This window comes from Lepus europaeus, chromosome X (assembly GCF_033115175.1).
Source record: "Lepus europaeus isolate LE1 chromosome X, mLepTim1.pri, whole genome shotgun sequence".
In the NCBI taxonomy this organism is placed as follows: Eukaryota; Metazoa; Chordata; class Mammalia; order Lagomorpha; family Leporidae; genus Lepus; species Lepus europaeus.
This window is the reverse complement of record NC_084850.1, coordinates 101,205,437-101,212,378: the sequence shown is the minus strand read 5'-3', so window position 1 is coordinate 101,212,378 and position 6,942 is coordinate 101,205,437. Positions and strand designations below refer to the sequence as shown.

The following is a 6,942-nucleotide window of genomic DNA, read 5'->3' as shown; positions in this document are numbered from 1 at the left end:
AGAGGCAGAGAGGCAGAGAGAGAGAGAGAGAGAGAGAGAGAGAGAGAGAGAGAGAGAGAGTGTCTTCCATACACTGGTTCATTCCGCAGTTGGCTGCAATGGTCAGAGCTATGCCAATCTGAAGCCAGAAGCCATGAGCTTCTTCCAGGTCTCCCACATGGGTGCAGGGGCCCAAGGACTTGGGCCATCTTCCACTGCTTTCCCAGGCCATAGCAGAGAGCTGGATCGAAAATGGAGCAGCCAGGACTCAAACCGGCGCCCATACGGGATGCCGGCACTGCAGGCTGGGGCTTTAACCTGCTACGCCACAGCACCGGCCCCAAAATACCATTTTTATATACCAAACAACCATCTTGTTGATAGAGAACTCAAGAAAGAAATCCCATTCAAAATAGCCACAAAAAATTTAAAGATTTAGAAATAAATGTAAGCAAAGAAGTGAAAGATTTCTACAATGAAAATTATAAAAACTAATGAAAAAAAAATCTTCAAGGGGCTGGCATTTTGGCATGGCAGGTTAAGCCACAACTTGCAATGCCAGCATCCCATATGAGTGCTGGTTCAAGTCTTGGCTGCTCCACTTCTGATCAAGCTCCCTGCTAATGCACCTGAGAAAGCAGTAGAAGATGGCCCAAATCCTTGGGCCCCTGCACCCATGTGAGAGACCTGAATGAAGCTCCTGGATCCTGCCTTCGGCCTGGCCCAGCCCTGGCACTGAAGCCATTGGCAGGAAGCTGGATTGGAAGTGGAGCAGCCAGGACTTGAACTGGCACTCCAGTATGGGATGCCGGCCTTGCAAGTGGTGGCTTAACCTCCTATGCCACAACGCTGGCCCCAGCCAACTGATTTTTGACTAGAGTGCCAAGAAAAAAGGAGAGTCTTTTCAATAAATGGTGCTGGCAACACTGCACTTACATATATAGAACAATGTAATTAAATCCCTACCTCTCTCCATATTCTAAAAGCAAATGAAGATGGATGAAAGACCTAAATGTAAGACGTAAAACTATGAAATTGCTAGAATAAAGCAGACAGGAAACATTTCAAGACATTGGTGTAGGGGCCAGCACTGTGGCGTAGTGGATAAAGCCACCACCTGCAGTTCTGCCATCCTATGTGGGTGCCGGTTCTAGTCCTGACTGCTTCACTTCCGATCCAGCTCTCTATTGTGGCCTGGGAAAGCAGTAGAAGATGGCCCAAGTTCTTGGGTCCCTGCACTCACGTAGGAAGACATGGAGGAGGATCCTGGCTCCTGGCTTGGGATTGGCACAGCTCTGGCCATTGTGGCCAACTAGGGAGTGAACCAGCAGATGGAAAATCTCTCTTTCTGCCTCTGCTTCTCTCTTTCTCTCTGTTAACTCTGACTCAAATAAATAAATAAATCTTTTTTTAAAAAAAGACATTGGTGTAGGCAATGACTTCTTGGATAAGATTCTAAAAGTACAGGCAACAAAAGCAACACTAGACAAATAGGATTATATCAAACTCAGTAGCTTCTGCACAGCAAAAGAAGCAATCAACAGAATGAGGAAACACGTGACAGAATGTGAAAAAAATATTTCCAAGCTACTTCTGTGACAGAAAATTAATATCCAGAATATATTGGGAACTCAAAAAAATTCAACAACAAAAACAACCAGTCGAGTTAACAAATTGGCAAAGGACCTAAATAGACAGCTCTCAGAAGAAGAAATACAAAAATGGCCGACAGATATATGAAAAAACGTTCAGTATCGCTAACCATCAGGGAAATACAAATCAAAACCACAATGAGTGCTCGCTTCGGCAGCACATATGCTAAAATTGGAATGATACAGAGAAGATTAGCGTGGCCCCTGTGCAAGGATCACATGCAAATTTGTGAAGCGTTCTATACTTAAACACACACACACACACAATGAGCTATCAGCTCACCACTGTAAGAATGGTTATTATCCCAAGCACAGAGAGTAACAAACACTGGCAGGGATGTGGAGAAAAGGGAACTCTTTTTTTAAATATTTTTTTCCTAGAAACTATTTATTTAAGGAATACGAACTTCATGCATTTCATAAACACGAAAGGGGAACTTAGATACTGTTGGTGGGAATGTAAATTAGTGCACTCTGGAGATTTCTTTAAAAACTAGAAACAGGCGTTGTGGAACAACATCCCACATGAGCAAGGTTGAACTCTTAGCTGCTCCGCTTGTGATCCAGCTCCCTGCTAATGTGCCTGGGAAAGCAGCAGAAGATGGCCCAAGTGCTTGGGGTCCTGCCACCCATGTGGGAGACCTGGATGGAGTTCAGGCCTCCTGGCTTTGGTCTGGCCCAGTCTTGGCTGTTGGCCGTTGTGGCCATTTGGGAAGTAAACCAGTGGATGGAAGATCTCTCCCTCCCACTTTCTCTCCCTGTCTCTGTAACTCTGCCTCTCAAATAAATAAATCTTAAAAATAAAACTAGAAATAGAACTGCCATAGGATCCAGCAATCCCACTACTGGGTATAAATCCCAAAGGCATAAACGCATCGTATCAAAGAGATACCTGGTCTACCATGTTTATCACAGCACTGCTCACAAGAGCCAAGGTATGGAATCAACCAAAGTGTCCATCATTAGATGAACGGATAAAGAAAATGTGGTATATACGTACACAATGGAAAACTATTCAGCCATTAAAAAAGAATGACATCTTATCATTTGCAGAAAAATGGAAGTAGAAGACATCATGTTAAGTGAAGAAAGTCAGGCACAGGAAGACAAATACCATGTGTTCTTCCTTATATGAAGGAGCTAAAAACAAAACAAACAAAAACCTCAATCTGAACAGAGGATGATGACTACTGGAGGCTGGGAGGGGTGAGAGGGACACAGGGAATTCAGATTGAACAAACAGAGGAAGCTGGGTGTGGCTCATTAAGTGTGACAACTATATTATACTAATATGAGATGTTATAACAAGGGGAAATTGGGTGTGGCTTATAGACTGTAACAAATACACTCATATGTGAAAACAGGGGGAGCTGGGTATGGGGCATACGGAAACTCTGTACTACTTCCAATTTTTATTTTGTATATTTAAAACTATTTTGAAATTAAAAAAAAAAAAAAAACTGGGGCCGCCATTGCAGCACAGCGCGTTAAACCACCACCTAAGATGCTGGCTTCCCATGTCAGAGAGACAGGTTCAAGTCCTCTCGGCTGCTCCACTTGTGATCCAACTCCCTGCTAAAGAAGTGCCTGGGAAAGCAGCAAAAGATGGCCCAAGCACTTGGGCCCCTGCTACCTGTGGTCCAGGCTCCTGGCTTTGGCCTGTGGCCATTTGGGGAATGATTCAGTAGACAGAAAATCTCTCTGTCTCTCCCTCTGTCTCCCTTTCACTTTGCCTTTTTAATAAATAAAATAAATCTTTTTTTTTAAATATAAGATTAATTTGGTGCAAAAAATTTTGAAACAGAGGCCAGGATTGTGGCATAGCAGGTTAAGCTACCACTTGTAATGATGGCATCTCATATGAGCACAGGTTGGAATCCCAACTGCTCCACTTGCCATCCAGCTCCCTGCTAATGCACCTAGGAAGGCAGCTGATGATGACCCGAATGCTTGGGCTCCTGCCACGCAAATGGGGGACCGGGATGGAGTTCCAGGCTCCTGGCTTCAGTCTGCCATTATTTGGGGAGTGAGCCAGAGGATGGAAGATCGATCTTTCTCTCTCTCTCTCTCTCTCTCTCTCTCCCTCTCTCCCTCTCTCCCTCTCCCTCTCCCTCTCTCTGTAACTTTGCCTTTCAAATAAATAAAATAAATCTTTAAAAATTTTGAGTTAAAGATTTTTTGAAACATAAAAACAAAAAAAAGTTGCAAACCCTTTTCCAGAATGGATGTATTTTGCTCTCCCAGCCGCAAATGTATATGTCATCCAATTTCTCCACTTCCTTGCCAGTATGTGGTACCATCAGCATGATTTGCTTTAATCATTCTATTATGTGTGTATCTCACAGTGATCTTTTTTTCTTCTGGCTACAAGTTTCTCCAACACAAAATAAACCTGTACAATTTTACTGAGCTCACTGACCATACATATCCACAACCAAACTGGAATCTGGATGCTGACCCAGCCGTAGCTTCAGTTTTCTGAACACCAGAGGCCTGTCTCCGGACAGCTGGAGTACAGGCGGGTAGGCATGATCTCAGGGGGTCACTTGACGTTATCAGCAGGGTACTGGAAAACTGCACTTGTGGAATTTAAGAAGAAATGTGCCCAGGCAAGCTGTTCCTTCACGCAGCCTCAAGACTATGCAGGATTCAGGATGTGGAGGCTGGGTACCTCCTTGTCTGCCAGCTCCAGGTGCTGTGTAATAAATATGGATGTCCTTCCTGGCCCTCCTCACAGCCACCCTAAGAAGGAGTTCAGAATAGTAATCCAGGGCCGGTGCTGTGGCGTGGTGGGTAAAGCCACGGCCTGCAGTGCCAGCATCCCAAACGGGCGCCAGTTCGAGTCCCAGCTGCTCCACTTCCAATCCAGATCTCTGCTGTGGCCTGGGAAAGCAGTAGAAGATGGCCCAAGTCCTTGGGCCCCTGCACCCATGTGGGAGACCAGAAAGAAGCTTCTGGCTCCTGGCTTCAGATCAACTCAGCTCTGGCCGTTGTTGCCATTTGGGGAATGAACCAGATAATCAAAGACCTCTCCCTTTCTTTTTCCCTCTCCCTCTCTCTGTAACTCTTTCAAATAAATAAAAATAAATCTAAAAATAAAGAAAGAAATGGCAGAAGCAATTGTTGAGGAATAAAGCAAAGAAATGGGAAGTGCGGAAGGAAGCCTGAGAGACCATGGGGCAGTACGGTGTTCCAGGGGGCAGCAGGAATGTCCAGCCACTCGGAGCTGAGGACTTAGAAACTGGATCTTCTGGGGTGAGCCTTTGGCACAGTGATTAAGATGCCACTTGGGACACCAGCATGCAGTACTGAGATGCCTGGGTTGAAGTCCAGCTTCCTGCTAATGTGCCCCCTGGGAGGCAACAGATAATGGTTCAAATGCTTGAGTCCCTGCCATTCACATGACAAATGTGGATTGAGTTTCAGACTCCTGTCTTCGATCCGGCCCAGCCCCGGCTGCTGCAGACACCTGGAGAGTAAACCAGGGGCCGGCACTACTGTGGTGTAGTGGGAGAAGCTGCTGCTTGCAGTGCCGACATCCCATCAGGGCACCAATTCGAGTCCCCCACAGCTCTACTTCCAATCCAGCTCTTTGCTGTGGCCTGGGGAAGTGGTGGAAGATGGCCCAAGTCCTTGGGCCCCTGCATCTGCTTGGGAGACCCGGAGAAGGCTCCTGGCTCCTAGCTTTGGATCGGCACAGCTACGGCCATTGCGGTCATCTGGAGAGTGAACCAGAGGATGAAAGACCTCTCTCTCTCTCTCTTTATCACTCTCTCTATCTCTCTACCTCTGCCTCTCTGTGGTTCTGCCTTTCAAATACATAGATAGATCTTTGAAAAAAAAAAAGAGAGTGAACAACTGGATGGGAGATCTGTCTGTCTCTGTCTTACACTCTCTCAACCTTCCAAATAAAATAAATATAAATATATAAAATAAATTGGGTGTGGGGCCAGCATTGTGGCACAGTGATAAGCTGCCACCTGAAATGCCACTATCCCATACTGGAGTGCCAGTTTAAGTCCTTGCTTCTCTGCTTCTGATCCAGCTGCCTGCTAATGGGCCTGGAAAGTCAGCAGAAGATGGCCCAAGTCCTTGGGTCCCTGCACCCACATGGGAGAACCCAGATGGACTTCCTGACTCCTGGTTTCTGCTTAACCCAGCTTCAACTGTTGTAGCCATTTGTGGAGTGAACCAGGGAATGGAAGGTTTCCCCACCTACTCTGTAACTCTGCCTTTCAAATACATAAATACATCTTTCAAAAAGTAAAGTGGATGTCCTGTATTTGATATTACATTTTCTGTCATGTGGCCTAAGTTTGTTATCTTTCTCCATTGGCCCCATAAACATAGAGGTAGATAAAAGAACAAGAAATTTGGAGACAGGGCTGGCATTAAGGAGTAGCTGTAAAGCCACTGCCTCCAACACCAGTATCCTATTTGGGCACTGGTTTGAGTCCTGGCTGCTCCACTTGCAGTCTAGCTCCGTGCTAATGCACCTGGGAAAGCACTAGAAGATGGCCCAAGTCCTTGGGCCCCTGCACCCACGTGGGAGACCGGGAAGTTCCTGGCTCCTGGCTTCAGATCGGCCCAGCTCTGGCTGTTGTGGCCATTTGGGGAGTGAACCAGTGCATAGAAGATCTCTCTGCCTCTGACTCTCTGTAACTCTGCCTTTAAAATAAATACATAAATCTTAAAAGAAGGCCGGCGCTATGGCTTAACAGGCTAATCCTCTGCCTTGCGGCACCGGCACACCAGGTTCTAGTCCCAGTTGGGGCGCCAGATTCTATCCCGGTTGCCCCTCTTCCAGGCCAGCTCTCTGCTATGGCCCGGGAAGGCAGTGGAGGATGGCCCAAGTCCTTGGGCCCTGCACCTGCATGGGAGACCGGGAGAAGCGCCTGGCTCCTGGCTTCGGATCAGCGAGATGCGCTGGCTGCAGCGGCCATTGGAGGGTGAACCAACGGCAAAAAGACCTTTCTCTCTGTCTCTCTCTCTCTCACTATCCACTCTGCCTGTCAAAAAAAATCTTAAAAGAAAAAAGATTTCTCTTTGGAATCACTGGATAACTGCAACTAAGCAGAGGCAGAATTCAGTGGCTGGTGATGACCTGCAATGCATGCTGCTTCTATCCAGAAGATTCCAAGCTACTGGTTAGTTAGTAAAGGAATTGACTGGAAGACCAAATTTTCAGTAAGATCCCAATGTCTTTGCCTGATTTCAAACACTGGTTTTGCTAATTCATTTCCCCCAGAGGGTGGCAGCAGGGATCTCTCTGTCGCCCAGGACCCAGGCGACTTCTAGGAGGGAGCTAACA

At 46.5% G+C, this 6,942-nt stretch overlaps 1 non-coding gene across 1 annotated transcript; it reads left to right on the top strand.

Annotated features, from left to right (window-relative positions):
• The first annotated feature begins 1,773 nt into the window (after positions 1–1,773).
• Positions 1,774–1,880, top strand: LOC133753862 (U6 spliceosomal RNA). The gene has a single exon (XR_009865103.1). It is a non-coding gene; the product is annotated as a U6 spliceosomal RNA (small nuclear RNA).
• Positions 1,881–6,942: the final 5,062 nt, after the last annotated feature.